Below are 20,592 nucleotides of genomic sequence, written 5' to 3' on the forward strand. Positions count from 1 at the left end.
AACTCAATCTTATAGTCTCACCTTTCATGACTTTCTGAGGAGCTCAGGTGTGTATGGGAACAGGCTAGGATTCACGCAGACGAAATTCATCAGACTAACCTTTCACACCTCCCAGGAGCCGAGGCGGCTCCTGACCGGGAGCCACACTGGGACTACAACACCCAGAGTGGCTGTGTAGCCAGAGATAGGTTTATTACCTGTCTCCTGACAGGCCTCCGTAAGGCTGCCCTAAAACCAGTAAATAATTCAGGATAAGGACGAAAATCCGTCTCTTGTTCCCCAGACCTTCCCGACTAAAACTTAAGTATCTGGAGAGCAAGGCTCCTGACCCCACAGGCAAAAGAGTCACCTGTGGCATTTAAGGTGTGCCAGGAAAAAGATAAAAGCCCGAAAACAAAATTGCCAAGTGCTGGCACTCGCTGACTTCCAAAAGCTGTTGGGTCCCTGTTTTAAGTGAGGAAAAGGCCACGGGCTACCGAATACCCTGCCAGGCCATCAACAGCCTTGTTAAAAGTGCCGCCTAGAAAGACAAAGAGTCAGCTGACTGCCCCCAGGCACCAAGATGCATGGGTACATCAAGCTAAGACCTCCAAAAGACCTAGGCTTGGCTACAGACATGGCAGGGAACCCAGAACGCAGCAGGGAAGCGATCTGTTTCTTTCCTTCTGGACACCAGAGCCATTGACTCAGTCCTGAGAGTTTTGGGATGCCACCTCCTTTATTGTCAGGGTTGGGGGACAGCCTTATCTACCTCAGCAGACACCACCATTTAATTGTATTTTCAGAGGCATCCCTCTCACACATACATTCTTAGTGGTGCCAAGTTGCCCTGTACCTTTAATGGGGAGGGATCTCCTAGCTAAGGTAGGAGCGTCCATTTCTTTTCACTCCACACATTTGCCTCCTCCCAGACACGCCAGCAGCTCTCTTACTTCTCCTAGCCAGTAACTCTACAGACTCCAAATATGCTTTTCATATCCTCCTGTCCCACGCTGCTATTTGGAGGGAGCGTGGAATTCTCACAGCAAAAGGAGGATCCGTATCTAACTCAGGCCATATAATGGCCATGCTGGAGGCTTCCCACCTCCCCAGGGCTACAGCTCTCAGACCAGGTCTAACAGCAGGTCTTTTTTCCAAGCCTCCAACTGTTCCAGAAAAATCTCTCTTATACAGTGAAACAAACAGGGCCTCTCACTCTCAAGCTCCAGAGGACATCAGGATCCCCTGCTTTGCCGCCAATTCCAGAGGAATAAGGTATCACCCCTTCCTTTTCCAACCAGGGCCACACAGAGCTGGAGGCAAAAGGACCATCAAAATATCCAGGCGGTAAGGAATAATGTAATACAACAATTTATCATTGTTCAATACTCAGCAACTGATCACCTGCGTTTCCTAAATGCTAATTTAATAAAGGAAACAGGTGCCTTAAATAAACTACCTCCAGCAAGGCTTGCCTAAGGAAAACAGGTGCCTTAAATGAACTACCTCTAATGAGGCTTGTCTCAGATAGAAATTAAGCAGAGTACTAAGACCAGATCTACCTCAAGTAAATGTCACATGCCTCTATCTGGGCAGGCCAAATCTACCTCAGACAAATGCCAACTCCAAAATAAAATAATAATGATTCTTTCTCTCTAAGCTCTCTCTATGTCAATAGTATCTTGTTAAACAGGAGGTCCCCAGCAGCAGCACAGATGGACAGCCGCAGAACCCGGAGACGGCGGAACGTCACGTCATTCCAGGACCTCCACCATCATTCCCGGACTTCACAAGATACCCCTCACCCACCCCCAAGAGCCAACCAACGCCCACTATTCAGCTGGAAGCAGAAACGTCGCCCCCGTACCCAGTTAACCACAATTTTTCTTTTTTTAAAAAGTAAAAGAGTCGGGAATGAAGGGTTTATTTACCAGGCGGACACTTCCGCCTAGCCATTTCTGGATCAAAAGCGTCTCTCGTAGCTAGGATACCCGGTGGGCCCGGATATCTCCGCCTAGCAAGTTCCGGGCCAAGGGGTCTCGCGTGATCAGGGTCCGTGACGTTACATGGCACGTAAAGCGCGCAACGTGACCATGTGATCTACGCACACGCGTAGAGTAGTGACGTGACCTGGCCACGCCCCCAGCCGGTTTTAAAAGTCCAGCGCCATATTCCCCAGTCTCTTCTCCACGCACGTGTCTCTCCCACAGGCCTGCACTCTCTGTCCCTTTATTTTCTAATAAGCTCTTATAAGCGGATTCTGTCGTGTTTTGTGACGTTTCCTTGCAGGGTAAGAACACAACGCAGCCAGATAACTAACATTTACAGAAACTAACATGGAGGTTTAATTAGTCCCCATTGTGAGGTGTAGAGATGGAAGCAGTGTAACATCTAAGAGCCTACACAGGAACCCACTGATGAATTAAGGGGTTAGTGCCATCCCAGATTGGATCTAGTATAGAAGCCAGTTTAGCTCAGGCCTCTGTCAGTCCCCACCAGCAAAGTTATCCTCACCAAACGCGCTCCCTCAACTTTGGACTTTCTAGCCTCAGAAACATGAGCCAAAATAAACTTTTTTGGTTTTTTGTTTTGGGTATTTTTTTCTTTATTTTTGTTTGTTTGTTTGTTTCTTGCCAATTTTCCATTTTTGGGTATTTTGTTACAGCAACAGAAAATAAACTAAGAAAGTTACCCAAATCAACTTGGTGTCTCTTGTCACCTATGTCCAGTTCAGGTTCACACAAAGCTCTTTGATGTGACTCTACAAGTTCAGCCCCTTAGGGAGAGCAGAATTCTGAAATGTACTGTCGCGCATGTTACTGCTCACTAGTGTAGATCAGCACAGGATTCTTCTTCATTAGGACACAATTCTGTTTCCTCACTATTCCATTTTCTGTCTACTGTTCTCCATCCCTCTTGGTCTTCCACTGAATTCATTCTTTTCTGTAACATATGCCTCCTATTGACAGCTGAGTGGCTTTTTCAGCCTGCCTTCTGCCAAAAGAGAATTGGAGTCACAAAGGACTCTTTTCATTTGATACTGTCTCTTTAAATCCATATTTATATAATTCCCTGTTGAATGTGAAACACCCTCTATAAGCTCATGTGTTTGAACATGGCCCCCAGCTAGTGGTGCGTTTTGAGAATGCTATTGAACATTAAGGGGGTGGTGGTGCTGTGTTGGAGGAAACTGGGGTCACTGGGAGTAGAACTTGATGTTTTACAAACTTGCCCCACTTCCTGTTGATCCTCTTGTTGGGAGCATGAAGGTCCTTGTACCCACAGATCACCAAGGAAACCAGGAATGTTAAGTATGAAGGATTGCCCTTTCAAAGAAAAAGGTGTATAACTGGTTTTTCCATCCAGAAGGCTGGGATAATAGCCTGGTAATCTACTTTATCTGTAGGGCCAAGCCATGACAAGCTCCCACAAACAGAACCAGAGATGGCTTGGAGGTTAAATGACCCTTACCTTATCTGTACAGTCAGGGACACCCTCAAGTTCCCACAACCAGGACCAGAGATGGCTAGTAGGCTAAATGACCCTTACTTTATCTGTACAGCCAGGGACACCCTCAAGTTCCCACAACCAGGACCAGAGATGGCTAGTAGGCTAAATGACCCTTACTTTATCTGTATATCCAGGAGCACCCTCAAGCTCCCAAAACAAAGACTAACAGCCCAAATAACCTATGTGCTATCATATGACTGAGACCACACTAGAGCCTTCCCTAGACCCTTGAGCTAATACAGGTAGCCTATCTCTAGGACCCATCTTCTTGGAAGAAATGACATGTACCATGAGTTGATGTAATTATGTGTCCTTGTGCACTAGTGTGCTGGGGGATGTCTTTCTGTACACTGTGAATATATGTTGTTCCCATTGGTTAATAAATAAGCTGCTTTGGCCTATGGCAAGTCAGCTTAGAGGCAGGTAGGAAATCCAAGGAGAGAAAGAGGAAAAAGGCGATGTGGGAGAGAGATGCCAGCTGTCCCTGAAGGAATAGCAAGATGCCAACAGACCGGTAATGCCACGGCTATGTGGCAAAGTATAGATTAATAGAAATGGGTTAAGTTATAAGAGCTAGAGAGGAAGAAGCCTGCCATAGGCCATACAATTGGTAATTAATATTAAGTCTCTGAGTGAGTATTTTATAAGCAGCTAAGGGACCACCTGGCCCGGTGGGACTGGAGGAACAAGGGACTGCAGGGCCAGGCGGGACCTGAGAAAACTTACGGCTACACTGGGGATTGTATTACAGCAGAAGGTTGGGCTTTTGTTGTTGTTTTGGGTTGTTTGTTTGTGTGTTTGTTTGTTTGTTTTTTCCCAAATTGTACTGTGTTTAAAAATGCTGGCAGTAAACTGCATGGCATCAGACTCCCAAAGTTCACAGTCTCTACTTCCTGACTTCAGTGGGACATGACTAGAAGCCTCCTGCACCTGCTGCCCTGGTTCCCCTGTCTCAATAGACTGTATCACCTTGAACTGTAAGCCAAAGTAACCCCTCCCTCTGCTAAGTTGCTTCTTGTCAGGCTTTTTTGTCACACTAGTGAGAAAAATAGCTTAGCACAGGAAACTGTTACCGAGAGTGGGATCATTGTGGTAGACCTGAACATGCAGTTTTTAGGTTTGGGAACTAGTTTTCAAGATAAATGCAGAAGAGTTTCAAACATCTAACTAAAAAGAAAAAGTTCTTAAGTGCTGGCAACCAAGCTTATTGGGGTATTCTGATTGGAATTTGAAAGGCCTGAAAGGCTGAAAAAAAATGTGGATAGTGGAAGGCTGGTTCATGAGCTTTCAGACAGGAGCAAAGACTCAATCAGGAAGTGATGTGGACTATTCCTCTGCACTGTCTTGAGAACATGAGTGAGGCTGCTGTTTAGGAGTAAGGGATTAATTTGCATGGCAGAGGACATTTCAAGGCCGGACATCCTTTAAGCTGTGGAACGGCTATTGTTTACCACTGTAGATCCAGGTCTAGTGAAAAGGGGCAGCAAAAAGATAGTTAAAATGTGCAATTTATTTGAAAGGAAAGACCTTAAATTCAGAATGCAGGTGGGATTTCCTGCTTCTGGAAAGCAATTGCTTAGAGAATTGTTTCCCCAGGATCAGCACACAGAAGCTGGTGCAACTGTGACCCAAGGGTCCATCTTAAGGTAGCAGCAGAACTTGATGATGTCTTTTTTGTGGTACAAGTTTTGCAGGAATAGAAGATACAATATTGGGGTCTTATACCACAGTTATCCAAGCCAAGCAGTCTGTGCACTGTCAGAAATCTGTGTTTATATCTTATAATTAAAAGAGATTTTTGTTTGAGGTTTCAGGTTGTTTGTTGTTTGAGGTTTGTTTCACTGTACTGTACCCAGGTTGGCCTGGAACTTACAACGTGTGGTAAATAAATGTTGGATGACAACTTGACAAGATTTAGAACCACCCATGAGAAAAGCCAGCAGACACACATTTGAGAGATTATTTAGATTGGGCTAGCCACTGAGAATGCCTGGGAATGATTTTTTTAATTAGGTTCATGAAAGCAGGAAGACCAAACCTAAATGGGAGTGGTCCAGATATGAGGAAAGCCTATGGAAAAGCATTTGGGTTTTTGCCTGCTTTCCTTTGTATCTTGCTGGTGAATTCACATACTCTGCTGCTGCTGCTGCTTCTGCTTCTGCTATTCTTCACTGACATCTGGAACTAGATTCTTCAGCCCTTCAACATAGACTGATAGACAGTGAATTTCCATGAACCCTCCTAGCCTTTGGTACCAAAGTGGAACTGCTGAGGCACTTAGCCTAGTGTAGTAATCAATTACCATGTTCTTAGCCTTTCCAGGATGAAGACAGACATTGTTGGATAACCCAGACAGATATTGTGTAAGCCAATATAATAAAACCCCCTTTAACATATATCCATTCTTTTGGTTCTGTTTCTTTAGAGAATCCTGATTAGTACACTGTATAACTGTGACTGGCCTTGAATTCACAGCACTCTTACAATTTCTGATAGTTAAATGCTAGGATTGTAGACATAAGCCACCGTACCTAGCTTAAAAGAATTGTTAGGAAGAAATATTTTTCTTTATAGAAGTATTTAACTTTTAGAACAGTAGATTTTTCTCATTCCCAAATTGTTTTGTTGTGTTATTGTTAACCACTTGGCCTCTTTGTTAGTTTCTCCAAATAAATGCTCTCAATTTGAATAATGTTCCTATTGGTTATTAGTTTACTTTATTGTATTCTCAAAATCTTTAGAAATACTTGTGGGGCAGGAGAGATGGCTCAGAGATTAAGAGTACTGGCTGTTCTTCCAGAGGTCTTGCCTGAGTTCAATTCCCAGCAACCACATGGTGGCTCACAACCATCTATAGTGAGATATGGTGCCCTCTTCTGTCATGCAGGCATACATGCTGACAGAACACTGTGTACATAATAAATAAATAAATCTTTAAAAAAAAAGAAATACTTGTGAATTAAGCTAAGAAAAGGTGCAATGCTAGTCAAGGAGATATACAATACACTTGTTTACTTTTAACCTATCCTAGTACATTGCTAAACACCTGTATTATCTTAACATAAACAAAATATGTAATATCCTGTGCCTATAATCTCAGCACTGCAGAGGTGGAGGCAGGTAGATTAGGAGTTCAAGGTCATCCTCAGCTACATAGAGAATTCATTGCCTGTTGAGCTACATGAGATCCTGTCAAAAAACAAAAGACAAAACCCCCCAAAGCCAAGAAGTAACAAAACAAAGCCCAGAAAAATGGTACTTTATCTTGATTGAGTCATGCATATCATCCAAGTGACTGTAATAATACATTTCATGTAAATTCAGAGTTCTATTTGAATTTGCACTTGTGTAGAAGTGTTTCTTGTCATATGTAATTTGACTAATATTGGCCTGCATTTGAAAACCTATCAAAATAGCTTTATAAAACTTCTCTTGGACACCATTAATAATAGGTTTTTATTTTTGTATAAAAAAGAGTGAGCTAATGTAGCTGTGACTGAATAATGTTCTCTCCTTGAAATTGCCTCAACCCCATGGTACATATATTTTCAGAGAAAGGACATTTAGGATGTGGTGAAGTTGATGGTATAATAAGGTGGAGCCCTAATTGAACAAAATTAGTATGGGTGGGGGGGGGATGGTGGAGGGGGTGGTTACATCTACCTGTTTGTGTGCATGCATGTGTGTAGGTGAGAGGACACCTGGCAGGAATCAATTCTTTTTCCTCTATGAGAGGTTTAGGAATCAAACTCAGGTCCTCAGGCTTCTTGGCTGTGCTTTTACTGCTGAGCCATCTCTGGCTTGAAATAGCATTCCTTTAGGAAGAGGCAGCAGCTCTAATTAGTTTGCTCTCTCATCAAGCATGCGAGGGGAAATGTTACTTAAAGACACAGTTACATAAGTGTGACCACCTTCAAGTCAGGAGGAGAGCTTTTACCTGCCCACAAACCTGCTACCTTTTATCTTGGACCTTTGTACACCCTGAAATCTCTTGTATTTTTATGGCAGCTCAAACTGAACAATAAATCCTCAAAGGTAAGATTAACATTACAAATATTTTTTTCCCAGTCCTGGGGAACCAAACCTAAAACTTCACATATTCTAGGCAAGTCTAATGTTTACCTCCATCCCAGCCTCAATATTACTTTAAAAAGAAAGTCCATTTAACCCTTTGAGACATATATACATATGTGACATATATATATATATATATATATATATATATATATATACACACACACACATATATAAATATACACACACGAATCCATCAACATTGTATTACATTTATTATCTACTGTAACATAATTCTGTATATTTGGACAATAAAAAAGGCTAGAAACATCAACACTTGGGACATATTAGATATATTTCTATAATGTGATAAGTACAGATCTAAAGAGAATGATACTAATCTCCATATCCTGATGTTGAAAGTCTCAAAAACAGTTGCCTTTCATTTAGCACTCTATACAGTCACAGGACAAAGCTGGCCTGAGTCATTAGTACAAAAGGCTGGATATACCCTGGAAAGTCTTAAGACTTGTCTCATGGACCTTCACCGGACCTACCTCAGAGCACCACGGCATGCCCAACAGTCAATCAGTGAAAAGTAAAATCATTCAAAATATTATGATGATTCTCTTCTCAACCCACCAGAGACACTAAAAGTGTAAGAATGAAAGACTACCTTTGTTTAAAATGAGAGTCACTCAGAGTTCACACTGTACAGTTTTTATCTTGAGTTTTAATTTTACAATCATTTGAGAATGTAGATGGTATAGCCACAAATTATGGTATCCATTGCTTTTTAAATGGTTTTAATTTGTATATCTTTTGTACATTGTCTATCTTAGATATTTGGCTAATTTTAATTGGTTTTGTTAACATTGGTGCTGCCAACTGTCAGGATACGAATAAATTGATTTGGAAAACGTGGGAAAAAAAAGGTTATAGATTAGCTTGTAGAAAAATGTCTGCCATAAATCAAACAGTTAAGGGGAAGATGAACAGGAATCTCACTTAAACAACTTAAGTAAAACACAGCTCTCTGAACAGATGAAGATAGGGTTCTTCTGTATCCCAGAATCTAATCAGTATTTTTATGTATAATTCAGCTATTATTTGGCTTAAAGGGGCTTATTGGGAAATGTTATCATTTTTACTATTTTCTACAGAGAAAATATTTTCCAATTTCAAATAACTCTGGACTTTGAAATTATAACCTGTTTTTAGGTTTAAAAAACAACATTGAAGTGGAAAATGCTGAAGGACCACTGAACACGATGTTGTATTTACATATCTGTATCTGTATAAAATAATGATTATAAATGTTTGTTTAAAAAGGTGAAGTGCAGCCGGCCAGTGGTGGTGCACACCTTTAATCCCAGCACTTGGGAGGCAGAGGCAATCGCATCTCTGTGAGTTCGAGGCCAGCCTGGTCTACAGAGCAAGATTCAGGAAAGGTGCAAAGCTACACAGAGAAACCCTGTCTCAAAAAACAAAAACAAAAACAAAAGGTGAAGTGCAAATGTGAATTTAACAAGAAGTTGTAGATTTTCAACACTGTACACAAACTCCTTTGTTACAAACAAATATTTATGCTTCTAAAAAAACAGAAAGTCTCCAAAATAATTAGGTAAAAACATGATACAGAAAAACATGATAGGCTTACCCAAGTCTTGTAAAATTAAATATACAGAAACCTTGTTGATTTATTTGACACAGACTACAGTAAACAAAGGAATGCTTTTTAAGAGCTTCTTAAAAGAGTTCCATGGGGGTTGGGGATTTAGCTCAATGGTTGAGCACTTGCCTAGCAAGCACAAGGCCCTGGGTTGGATCCTCAGCTCCAAAATAAATAAATAAATAAATAAATAAATAAATAAATAAATAAATAAATAAATAAATAAATAAATGAGTTCTATGGGCGGTGGTGGCGCACACCTTTAATCCCAGCACTTGGGAGACAGAGCCAGGCAGATCTCTGTGAGTTCGAGCCAGCCTGGTCTACAGAGTGAGTTCCAGGAAAGGCTCCAAAGCTACACAGAGAAACCCTGTCTCAAAAAACCAAAAAAAAAAAAAAAAAAAGAGTTCTATGATCTCAAGTACCACAAACGTAAGAGTTTGACCCAGAAATTGCACTCTTTTTTTTAAACTTGTTTATTTTATGTGCATTTTTAAAGATTAATTTATTTATTATGTGCATAGTTTGCATATTTACCTGCATGCCAGAAGAGGGCATCAGATCGTATTATAGATGGTTGTGAGTTACCATGTGGTTGATGAGAATTGAACTCAGGTCTGCTTGAAGAACATTCAGTGCTCTCAACCTCTAAACCATCTATCTCTCCAGCATTGGTGTTTTACCTGCATGTATGTCTGTGTGAGGTTGTCAAATCCTCTGCAACTGGAGTTACAGTTTCGAGCTGCCATGTGATGCTGGGAATTGGAATCGAATCCGGGTCCTCTGGAAGAGCACTACTGTTCTTAACTGCTAAGCCATCTCTCCAGCCCCCAAATTTCACTTTTTTTAATAGAAATTATATACCCCCAAATTACATTCTATGTGATGAACTCAGCACCGAAGTAACCCCTTTCCTAAGTCGCCTGTGACAATCCTGTCAGGTCTAGTGACCTGAAGTGGTACAGCTGAACGCCAGCCTATGACATGATCTTCATGAGCTAGGAGAGACTCGAGTAGACCTGTATGAATTAGGCTGGCATACAATCAAATTTGTAAAGTGCTAATGCAGTGCAGGGAAAAGACTAAGCCTGTTCCAGGGATGGACAGTTATGCCCAGCTCCTCCCCACCCCACCCCCGCCTAGTAAGCTGTGTACATTCCTCTCCTGCAGGAAAACGGATGAATGTGGAAATCATTTGCCTAGCCCAGCGTTCTCTCAGCAGGCAGGTAATCAATGGAGGACAACAGCCAGTTGCAGCTCAAGCCCTGAGACTATCGGATCTGGGGAGCCTGTGGGTCCGGACTTAGCAGGTGACAGTCTGGCTGCACTGGGCCTTGCCTTGGGCTTGTCAGAGCAACAGCAGGCATCGCAGGGCCATCCAACCTGTTGAAAGTGCTGGAAGGTTCATGACAGCCTGGTGTGGCAGCACCCCAAGTTGAGAAGGCAGGATGACTCGGGGAGGGTAGCTGCTATGTGGGGTGCCTGCCATTTTTGCCACTATACTCAACATTGAAATTTTAAGGAAACAACTGATACAAGTGATGAAATTTTTCCATGCTCTATTGGACTTGGCTACCTTTTTTTTTCTTTTTTATTCCCTTAGCTGGGATTAACTGGAATTTTCTAGGGAGGGGTTGTGGGACTTCATTTATTTTAGTATTTGTGTGTGTGTGTGTGTGTGTGTGTGTGTGTGTGTGTGTGTGTGTGTGTGAACTTGTGAACTTTCTGGGGTCAGTTTCATTGCCTTCTGCGATGCTGAGGCAGGGCCTCGTCTGTTTCTGTTCCTGTGTAGCCTACTCCAAGCTGGGTGGCCTACAAGCTTCCAGCCTACCTTTCAATTCACTGGGATTTCAGACACACACCACCACATCCAGCTTTTTATTGAGTTCTGGAGATTAAACACAGGCTACCAGGCCTGTGTGGTAAATGCTTTTGTCTGCTAAGCCATCTTACTGACACCCAAAATGGTTTCATTTCATAGATATGATGCTGAACTCTTAAGTGTTTTATGGACATAGGGAAGTATCTGAAAGTTGTGCAAGCACACAACAATTAAGAATGTAAAATTCGCCGGGCGGTGGTGGTGCACACCTTTAATACAGCACTCGGGAGGCAGATCTCTGTGAGTTCAAGGCCAGCTTAGTCTACAGAGTGAGTTCCAGGATAGGCTCCAAAAGCTGCACAGTGAAACCCCGTCTTAAAAAACAAACAAACAAACAACAACAAAAAAGAATGTGAAATCCAGGCACACAGGCTGTGAGGACCAGGCAAAGCCATAAAATCCTTTGGAACTTTGTGGGTGAGTAAGGCTTAGAGCATATACAATAGGGTGAGCAAGAGAAGTCATCCAATGGCCTGTTGGTTTTAATGTGGCAGCGAAATGTTATTCATTAAAGGACATTGTTATCATTTGAGGAAGGCCACAAAGCACGACAAAAATCCAATATCAGAGTTTTATTAGGAAAAGGGAGGGACAGGAAAGAACATGACTAGGCCTGTGGAAGACGTACACAGAGAGAGAGGAGGAAGAGAGAAGGGGGAGGATTCTGCTTCTTATGGATTCCCCTGCACATGAGCATATGGACTTACGGAGCACAGATTATGTAGGATGTAAGGCCCCCTACTTGGTTACTGAACTGCACATGTGCGGTCATGTAGCTGGGGGAGTGGCCAGGAATTCCAACACCTGTGCCTGAAAATATTAAAACAATGGTTAAAGAACTGAAAGAAGGTGCCTTGTGTGGATATAAAAAACGATACTCCCCCAAACTATAAGGTTATTACTAAGAGTACCAGTGCCAGGAGTGGGCTACCTTCTTAAGAGGTTTTGGCCACGGAGAATGTTTGGCCCTGAAACTATACAGGCTCACACCACTAGTTCCCAACAGAACTAGACACTAAGATCCCATTGCTGAAGGCACTGCATGCTCTGAAGAAATCAAGCTTGGATTTGGCTGGAATCTTATTCCCTATTGGCTTGCCTTCATAGTGCCAGAAGGTGTATGTAGTCAGATGGGGAAATTGCCATCATAATCCTACTCATCTGTGGACCCTGTGTGCTATGCTATAAACATGAAAGGCTGGATGTGCCCACTGGTGTAATCTATGGCACAGTTGATGTATCTATGGCACAGTTGATATGGGTACAATCAATTGCTTTCTAATTTGATATATTTTTTTGAGGCAGGGTCTCTCTATGGAGTCCTAGCTGTCCTGTTATTTGCTATGTAGACCAACCTGACCTCAAACTCACAGAGATCCACCTACCGCTGCCCCCTGAGTGCTGAGATTAAAGGTGTACACCCGTCACACCCAGCTCTAATCAGATTTAGAAACATGTGCCACAAGAGGGATTCCCCACTCAGTACTATAAAACAGGGCAAAGTCCTGCAGATGAGAACCCATGGGTCCTAGAGGGTAAGCATTGTGGTGGTTTGCTAAATGGATATGATGCACCTGCCATTACCTTGTGATGATCTTGCTTATACTCATAGGCTATTCTCAATGTTATCCTTGGTCAAGAAAACATTTTTCCTCAGTGAATATGCATAGATTCACAACTCGTCAAAGTGTGGTTTGAATAGGAATGGCCTCCATAGACTCATGTGTTTGAATGCTTGGCCATAGGAGTGGAACTATTAGGAGGTATGACCTTGTTGGAGTAGGTGTGGCTTTGTTGGAGGAAGTGTGTCTCTAAAGAGTGAGCTTTAAGGTCCCAGAAGCTCAAACCAGGCCTAGTGGCTCACAGTTCTCTGCCTGCTGCCTACGGATCCAGATGTAGAACTCACAGCTGGTTCTCTAGCACCAAGTATGCCACACGACACCATGCTTCCAACTATGACAATAATGGACTAAACTGTAAGGCAGCCCCAATTAAATATCTTCCTTTGTAAAAGTTGCTGTGGTCATAGTGTCTCTTCACAGCAATAAAAGCCCAACTAAAGCAATGTTGAAAATAAGTGATTGATGAATGCTCAGGGTAAGTCAGCTATTTGTATCAACCCTTTATGGCTTAGGAAACATTGTAAAAGAGAGCTTAAACAATTATAAGAACTGGAGGAAGGGACAGAGTGCTGTGGAGTGCTATACTCTGGGCACAATATAGTATTTGCCCTCTTGAACTCTATGGCTGTGATTACCCACATGAAACCTGTACAAAATTGAGCCTATGTACATTTCGTCCTGGAGTGGGGGGCAGGTTCCACAAGACTCTGCCCGTCCCTGAGGATGTATAGACAGGTACAGTTCTCTGAGAAAGAATTTTTTTTTTCTAGTGTTATGACCCTTTGTAAGTTGCTCATGCTCTTGTAAATAACCACTTACCCCCAATTCTGTAAGTAACTAAAGCTAGATTTGGGTGGAGTCATTTATATGCACTGCTATTGGTTTCTTTGTCTGCTCAGAAATGTTCACACAATGCTGGCCTATATTTAATATCTAATACATTGGTTTTGAAGAAGGGCACTAAAAATAAATACAATTATTTTCACTGGTATGGTAACACCAGCTGGGTGACATGGATACCTCAGGACTGGGGATTGGTTGGTTTAAGGCCATATCCCTACCTCAAAAGAGCAAAACCAGCACAACAAGAACAAGATCAACAACAACAGAACAGTGTTTGAGCAATGCCGGGCTCTGATTCATGCTGATGGGTGAAAGTTCAAGAGGGTATAGTAAAGAAATCTCTGAAATGACCACTCCGTGGTTGGGGGTCAGGTTTTTATTGTAGATAAGTGAGAGACAGGAAGAGAGGGAGAGGGGGGGAGAGAGAGACAGACAGACAGACAGACAGACACAGAGACACAGAGACAGACAGACAGACACACACAGATATTGAGAGAGATTGAGAGAGAGATAGAGAGAGAGAGAGAGAGAGAGAGAGAGAGAGAGAGAGAGAGAGAGAGAGAGAAAGCCAGAAGCATCTGGAAGAGTTCAGAGCAGAGAGAAAAAGAAGCAGGCTTAGGCTTTCACCAACGGATAGACTAACCAAGCAGCTGAAGCCTTGGGAAGCTTGGGAGAGGGGCTGGCTGAGGTGGGTTTGCTGCTGTAGTGGTAGGTGGTACGAATGCTAAAGTCTCTGATAAAGCTAGGGCCTGGGACGAGATGAGACCCACCATCACAACCTTCAAGACATGAGACATATAAATGTGAGCAGGAAGTATAGACCAAGTGAACTCTGTATCACTTAAATACAACAGAGACTTACAAGCTGCTTGAACAGTCAGCCTGGGTCCTCCATGGTAATCTCTATGGCTTTGTTGGGGACAGAAGTCTTAGGGTACCACCTGTCTCAGACACCAGATCCAGAAGACAGGAGAGAGTTTCCTGCGGAGAAGGAACTTGGGGGACTGACCCATCTTGGTGAAGCAGAGTGGGACACTCAACCCTACAGTGTCAACAGTTGGAGCAAGGCCCTTGCAGTGAGCGAGGCTTTGTCCAGTAGTAAGTGTTACCACACTTGAAGCAGTCTCTGGGTAGAGTCCATAGGTGCCCCATCTTCTTGGGAGATAGCCACAGGACATCTTTGGTAATGGCTGCTGCCAGAAGTTGTTATTTCTGTCTATCACGGGAAGTCTGTTTCTTTAAACACCTTAAATACAATATTCAACAGATCTGAGGGGTTTCAGGACCATCATCTAATCTATTAAGTATACCTGATTTTAAACAAACTTGACTGGTTTTCAGGTTTCAGCACCAGGTGTGAGGGCTCAGTGGAACCATTGAAGTGGATTGCTCCATGGGTGAGAAGCCAGGTTTATTTAGGGAAATTCAAAGTTGCCAGGGCTCTCTCTTGGGGGCAGATGGAAGAGCAAGGATGGTGGCACACAGGGGCGGGGTGGGGATCTTGCCAATCCTAAGGGGTTATATTAGAGAAGGTGGATGGAAAGTCAGCTGCAGCAGCCTGTGAACCGGCATTCGGCTTTGGTCTGTTGGAAGCTTGTTTGAGTTAACAGAAAACTAGATGTCCTTTCCAGAGGTTGGGCATTATAGGAGTGTATAAGAAAGTACTGGCTTTTCCTGGACAACAGAAGCCCACTTTACAAGATTTCTGAGGAATGCTGTGTTTAGGTCACAGTCCTGGTAAGCTCTGAGCTGAGGCCAGACCGCACCCAGTCAGTGGGCTTGCCCTTTTGGGGTGCTTAGGGCTTTTCTGTTTGGACTCAACAGAAAGTAGAACAGAAATGAAAATGAAACACATATAATCATTTCTGGGATATTTAAAACAACTCTAGGGAAAAAATTCCCACAAAACTTTATGTATTAGAAAAAGGAATGTCGTAAGTCAATAGCCACAGCTTCTACTTTAAGAGACTAAATACAAAGGAAAAAAAATGTGAAGGGTAATAAAGTAAATAATAGATCTCAGCACTAGTGTTTTCAGAGGGAACGCAGCCTTGCCAAAACCTTGATTTGGGAATTTGATCTTCATAATCATGAGAAAATACATTTCTTTTTAAATTTAAACCAGTCAGCTTTGGGCATTTGATTTTCACAGGCCAAACCAATATATAATAATAGAGCTGGTGAGATTAAAAATACTACTATTTCTACTGTAATGTCAATTATAAGGGGATTTGTACAGATCAATCTGGAACTAAAATTAGAAAAAGGAATGAATGTGAAACACCTATACAAACTTCATTTACAAATAATGTTATTAAAAATAAGTGCCATGCAATAAAAGTTTCAATGTATTGTTTTTTCTTTTTCAAAAATTGGTTATTTTTCATAGAATATATCCTGATTATGGTTTCCCCTCCCTCTATTCCTCTAAGTTTCTCCCCATCTCTCCTCCCATCTGGATCCACTCCCTTTCTGTCTCTCATTAAAAAACAAACATTAAGAAAACAAACAGGCTTCTAAGGGATACTAATACAATGAAATAAGATAAAACAGAAACAAACACATTGGAACAGGACAAAACTAACAAACAGAAGGAAAACAGCCCAAGAAGAGGCATAAGAAACAGCTACAGATGCAGAGACCCATTCATTATCATGTTCAGGAATCCCATAAAAACACAAAACTAGAAGCCATAATATATATGCAAAGGAACAGTATGATAAAATAAGAGATAAAAATAAAAATTAAAAATGATAAAACTTGGAAAAGAAAATTGCTCAACATGACCTTATGTGACAAGGAAACGCCAAAGATTCTGTTGAGTTCATTTTCGATTGTCCATCTAAAGCTGGGCATGTGTCCTGCCCTTAAAAGTAGTTTGCTTCCCCCACTGAGATGACCCTGGAGAAACCTAATTTCCATTTGCAAGGTTTGTCCATTGGAGATAGCTTCTGGGTTAGGGATGGAAGCATGTGTGTCGATTTCTCCTTTTGGCTCTAGGACCCCCATCTGATGCAGACCTGTGCAGGCCCTGTGTATGCTGTCTCAGCCACTGTGTTCATATATGTGTTGATCCTGCCGTGTTTAGAAGGCCTTGTTTCTTTGGTGTCCTCTGTTCACTTTGGCTCTTACACCCTTTTGTCTCCTCTTCTTCAGGGTTCTCTGAGCCCGGAGAGGAGGAATTTGTTGGAGACATCTCATTTAGAGCTGAATGTTCAGAGGTCTCCCATTCTCAGATTATTATCTGGCTGTGGGTCTCTGTATGTGTTCCCATCTGCTGGAGAAGGAAGCTTCTCTGATGATGGCTGAGCAAGGCACTGATCAATGAGTACAGAAGAATGTCATTAGGAGTCACTTTACTGCTACATTCCTTTAGAACAGTGTTATTTAGTTTTACCTGATACCCCAACCTATCTACTCTCAGGTTCTTGGTCACCCAAGCAGCATATGTGATTCATTTTGTGGAGTGGACCTGAAGTCAAATCAGATAGATATTGGTTGATTACACCCACAAGCTTTGTTCCACTATTGCACTAGCATATCTTGGAGGCAGGACACCTTTGTAGATTGAACCTTTGTAGTTGGGTTGGCTTTTACATTTCTCCCTTGGTTGTATGCAGAGTACCTTCAAGTACCAAGAACACTAGTGTGTAGGAATGAAGGCTTTAGGGAGGCACCGGCTCAACTTCTCCATGTTCAATGAGTTGTGTAGATATTGTCTTTAGCAATAGGGGACTAAGAGTTTGTGGAGAACAACCTATAGTACTGACAACAGCCTGGGCTGTTTGGGGATTTCCATTGTACCCCTTTGGCCAATAACTCAATTAGATGTGATCTGTTCCTAGTACTGGAAGCTTTATTTGGTGACAGGTGATGTCCTGTTGTGTTATTCGGAGATTTCATTTAGATCCCCTTCATATATGTATATATTTTAAGAAGTTTCTACTATATTAACTTTCCATAGTACCTCTCAAATGGTCCTTAATTTTATCTGTCTTTCTGTATCCCCCCCCAGCCTATTTTCCCTTCATCTTCCTACTTAAGCCTCTAATTCTAGTACTTCCCCCATCACCCATTCATAACTATCTATTCTGTTTCCCTTTCCTCAGGGATCTATCTGTCCACTCCTAGTCCCTTATTCTATACTTACTCTCTGTGGTTCTATGGATTGTAACTTAGTTATCATTGACTTAAAAGTTAACATCCACATAGAACTGAATATTTACCATATTTGTATTTCTGGGTCTGGGTTAACTTGCTCAGGATTATTTTTTTCTAGTTTTATCTAATTAGCACCTTCCCTGGCCAGTGTGGCTGGTGGGTTCTCAGGGAATCTCAATATAGTGTTTTATAAACACCTTAAATATTACAGAGTTAGAACAGCTATTGTACATGGATGAAATATAAAGACTGTCTAAAGAAATATGTAAACAAGAGTAATATTAACTAGCAAGTGATTATAAATAAAACTGAGAGTTTATATGGAATAATCTTCATTCTTTAAATTATCTTTAAAAATTAAATATGGTAATTTGTTGCTTGTTTGCTGTGGGATGTTCTGTATGTCCTGTGGGAGCCCGTTCTTGGGTTCCTCGTGGCTTTACCCAGCAGGTCCGCATAGAGGATGATTAGGACCACGGGCCTGAGTGCAGGTGTCTGAGATGGTCTGTATGTCAAGTTGCTCTGATTGGTCAATAAATAAAACACTGATTGGCCTGTAGCTAGGCAGGAAGTATAGGCGGGACTAACAGAGAGGAGAAATAAAAGAACAGGAAGGCAGAAGGAGTCACTGCCAGCTGCCACCCTGACAAGTAGCATGAAAAAATGCCGGTAAGCCACTAGCCTCGTGGCAGGGTATAGATTTGTGGAAATGGATTAATTTAAGCTATAAGAACAGTTAGCAAGAAGCCTGCCACGGCCATACAATTTGTAAGCAATATAAGTCTCTGTGTTTACTTGGTTGGGTCTGAGTGGCTGTGGGACTGGCGGGTGACAGAGATTTGTCCTGACTGTGGGCAAGGCAGGAAAACTCTAGCTACACTTGTTTTTCTAAAATTAAATGATTTTTTTTCTGGAGCTGAAGACTGAAACCAGGGCCTTGCGCTTGCTAGGCAAGCACTCTACCACTGAGCTAAATCCCCAAGCCCTAAATTAAATAAATTTAATACATTGGATTTTTTTCATTTTTCCCCTATCTGCAGAGCTTTCATTCTTTACTCGATGTACCATGTTACTCTAAATAAACACCACTAGTGACCCAATTTCAGTCTGGGTAGAAGCTGTGAGGGAAGTATCTTAATGAGGAATCTTAAAGCTTCCAAAACTTGGTATCACATAATATTATTTTTACAATTTAAGTTGAAGGATTTTTTTCAGCAAAATGAAATTAGAGTGTCACATGACACTCTACACAGCCAATAAAAGCCCAGCATAAAATCTGTTAATTAGTGCCTTGTCCCTGCTCTTGTACTGGCTGTAGAAAGTAATTATTACCATAAGAAATGGTGCTGGTGTTGATTTTCAACAGAAATTCCTTTTTTTGGGAGGGGGGGACAGAGTTTCTCTGCGTAGCCCTGGCTCTTCTGGAACTAGCTCTGTAGACCAGGGTGGCCTTGAACTCAGATATCTACCCGCCTCTGCTTCCTAAGTGCTGGTATTAAAGGCATACACCATTACTGTCTTATTTCTTATTATCCCTTTGCTACTTTTCACTGTGCTCTGTACTCCATGATCTAATGAATTCTGACTCATCACTTGAAAATTTCCAAGTTCTTGGGTTTTTTTTGATCTTTGTCTTCATAACTATCTCTTTAGCGAGTGCTATAGTGTGGATGAAAGGAAAAAAATCTAGCCTTGAAATCAGATTTGGTTTTGTTATTTATCATGTGGTGCTAAGCCAATTAACATTCTGATCCTCACTTTCATGGTTACTTGTTACAAAATATTTTTATCATTGCTTTACTGTCAAGTTTGGTACTAATTGACAGCATCAGCAACATATGATTTTGAAAGAAAACTATCTTAGATTTAATTCGGACAATACCAGCATCTTAACATAATCACGGCTGGATTGATTGCATACTAATACAAAGGTGGCTTCATCTTCAGGAGAGACCACTGGAGAATATTAACAGCCTTGACTATTTTACTTCAGCTTATACTCTAATTATTGGCAATGTGTCTACTTATCTGCACATCACCAGTTAAATGATTAGATCATGCTCTTGGCAGCATTAATTTGGATATTGGGTTGATTAAAATGGTGCAGTTGCAATAGCTTGGATTGTAGGAATAAAACTGTATATTCTACTGCTTAAGCAAACTGTAAAGTTTAACAACAGACTGTATTAGTTATTTTCTGTTGTTGTGATAAAATATTAGAATCAAGCCAATTTACACAATAAAGCATTTATTTAGCTTAAATATCCAGAGGTGGAGTGGAAGCAGCAGAAGTTGAATGCTAAGAGCTGAACCTAAGGGCTGATGTCTCTAACCATGAGATGGAAACATCAAAACCACCATCACCTCAACAAAACGGGATGGCACACAGCTCTGGAATCAAAAGCCCACCCCCAATGACATACTTTCACCAGCAATGCCATGGCTCCCATATCTACCCAAACAGTGCCACCAACTGGGGATCATGTATTCATACATCTTAGACTGTGGGGAACATCCTCATTCCAACCATCACATTCCATTTACTGGTCCCTATAGCCTAGTGTCTATATCATAATGCAAAATGTCATAGGTCTCACCTATGTACCGTTATCTGTCCTGGAAGTCACTATGTAGACCAGGCTGGCCTTGAACTCACAGAAATCTACCTGTCTCTGCCTCCGATTGGCTGAGATTAAAGGCATATACTATCAAGCCCAGTCCTAAAAACAAGATTTTTTTATTTTACTCGACCAGCTCTCTGGGTCTTCCACCTCCTACCCCTCTGCCCAGCACCATTCCGTGAGGATTTTTGTTTGCCTTTACTTCAATAATTTGATTTTGTGGCACATATGACTTATACTTGTTAAGTCTTGACTCCAACCTTCAAAGCACTCTGACCTTATTTTTAT

Source organism: Peromyscus maniculatus, chromosome 2 (assembly GCF_049852395.1).
Source record: "Peromyscus maniculatus bairdii isolate BWxNUB_F1_BW_parent chromosome 2, HU_Pman_BW_mat_3.1, whole genome shotgun sequence".
Taxonomy (NCBI): Eukaryota; Metazoa; Chordata; class Mammalia; order Rodentia; family Cricetidae; genus Peromyscus; species Peromyscus maniculatus.